Source organism: Crinia signifera, chromosome 2, assembly GCF_055691185.1.
Source record: "Crinia signifera chromosome 2, ASM5569118v1, whole genome shotgun sequence".
Classification (NCBI taxonomy): domain Eukaryota; kingdom Metazoa; phylum Chordata; class Amphibia; order Anura; family Myobatrachidae; genus Crinia; species Crinia signifera.
The window spans coordinates 105,475,704-105,478,244 of record NC_139218.1 but is presented as its reverse complement, the minus strand read 5'-3'; positions in this window follow the sequence as shown (position 1 = coordinate 105,478,244).

Here is a 2,541-nt window from a genome sequence, read left to right as displayed (position 1 = left end):
CCTCAACCACTCACTTCTCAGCGACCTAGAACAGTCCCACAATCAAGCGGGTGCGAAGGCTACGAGGCAATGATACTCAATCGCCAAGCTCTCAACTAGCAGCGAACTTCTAGTTGACCTACAAGGCGCGGCCAATCTCTCCAGGGCACAACAAACTTGTTTTCCTGTGCCCCCAGAAACCGGATTTTTCTAAAGTAGCTAATCGGAAACAACTGCGTTCCGATGTATCTTCTTGTACCCTCCTAGCGGAATCAGTTCCACTGAAGGGGCAGTTCCTATGGGCACGTCGTCACGTGAACCCGGTCCTAACTGGACTGTCCTACTCTGGACTACACTGCGCTTGAGTCGTGCCGTCACACACCCGTTCGCCTCAGTTATGTTTCACACTGGGCGCTAGTTACACCTTGGTCTTATGCTTATTTTTGAAATATTTCTGTACAGAAAATCTTCCCAGGCCGGTAGCTTTTCACTAGATACTTATGCAGGTATAAATCCCTTATAATACGCTATAGGAATCTATTAAAATAATGCTTGAGTTGCTTGCTTATGAGAAAATTAACAAAAAGAAAAAAAACTTATTTTCTCTTTATTAAATCACCGCCTTATCCACAGTATATTACTATACTGTTTTAAATAAGGCTAGTGGTTTAATACTGTTCACCTTTGAGTTCCTATGTGTGCTGCATGTGCAGTACCAATGAACAGCCACGTGTGTACGTGCGTTGTTCACAGGCCGCCGATGAATCGGCCACCCACGTGTTCTATAGTGTATTTGCAAGGTTGCGCTCGGGTTTTCGCTGTACGCAGTAATTGCGCCTAAATGTGGAATAAATCCCTTAACTCCGTCCGAAAGTTACGTATCAAGATGCGAAATAAATCCCGCACTTAATCCGTAAATCACGTACAAAGATGCGAAACTTTCCCGATATGGGCACGTGCGCGCGCACCTTGTGTAATACACAATAGATGCTTTACGTTACTGCAAAAGGCCCAGGACTTGTCGCCACGTGGCGGAGTCCCTGGTTTTGCAGTAACTAACAATGAAAGTTATAGTTTTGCACAGAGGGCATCCTCTATGTACTATAATAAACACAGACTCCACGTGTGCGAACCTTATCGCGTGTGGTACATATACTGTAATGAACAAGCAACTCAAGACACTATACCCCGTTAAACTACTTGTGGCAGGCAGAAGTACAGTTTACTAAACACTTAATATATACTTTAAACACGTGGTTTTCACTTATTGTGCTCCGGGTTCAACGCTAGCACTTCCCAAACCCCGCACCGCCGCGGACCTGGCCTATCCAGCAATGGATAATACTTCCACCCTTTTGCTGGTATAGGTCGGGTCGCACGCCTGGTACTGAGTTCTGGAATGTGGAGCGGTCGGACGATGCCCCCAATTGTTAATGGCGATTAAATATGACCAGAGAGACAATAAGTGAAAAGCGCAGGTTACGTAATAAGTCCGCAACCAACGTACCCTTTATATCTAACTACGTGCGAACAAAACGTAGCGCAGCGTAGCGTACCTTTTATTGTATTATGTACACCAAGAACCAATACCTTAATCAGAGATTCCTTCGCAGTACTTTGTCTCTAATCTGCGAATATACCTTACAGGACAGTGTCCGTAATATACCTTATCGCTATTATGCGAATAAACAGACACGACCACTGTATAGAAATAAGGAGATAAGAACTCCGTAAAAAGGTTGTATTTAAGTCCCTAATGGACAAAAGGGGGTTACAGAAATAAGAATAAACAGGTATAACAAGTGATACAATATACTAACAATGAATACTAAACAGGCTCTGCTAGGGGGAAAGAATACAGATACAAGACACAATCAGCCAACAATACAATAAGAATAAATACCGTTAATGCAACCGTTACCGTATCATCAAATATGCGAAGCGCAGTCCGGTCAGAGCTCGCTATCGTTCAGGAATGAACTATAGCCCGGTTGAAGGTCAGGGAAAAGAAAGAAGTGCCGAAGTGACCGAGGCAGCCCTGGGTCACTTATCTTATAGGGTCAGAAGGGGGAGGTCAAAGGCCATTCCTATTGGTCAGAGATCGTATGTCAGGTCCACTGTGATTGGGGGGTAAGATGATACACCTGGTTTGACTAGGTGCAGGGGAGTGAACTTTAAGAGTCCTTTGTTTGATGGTTTCGGCGTCAGCAGTGATAAGAACCAGTTTCATCTAGATTCCTTTGTTACATACTTTCAACAGAAACTGTCTCTGGAATATGGATTATGTCCATAACTATCGGGCCGTGTATATTGCGAAATATTCGCAATGACCGGAATACTGCGCATAATGAACGGAACGGAACGGTACTAAACATGATACAGACAGATGCGTGCAGGGCTAACTAAGCTATGTGTGGCGTTCTAAACCTTTAACTATATTTTATTTAGTGTAAGTATGTTATTATGAATTTATGTGTGATAGTATGGCTACTCTTCTGGTCCACTTTGTCACACATACTCGGGTATGGAAACTTTATTTGCGCAACTCTGCGAACCAAAATG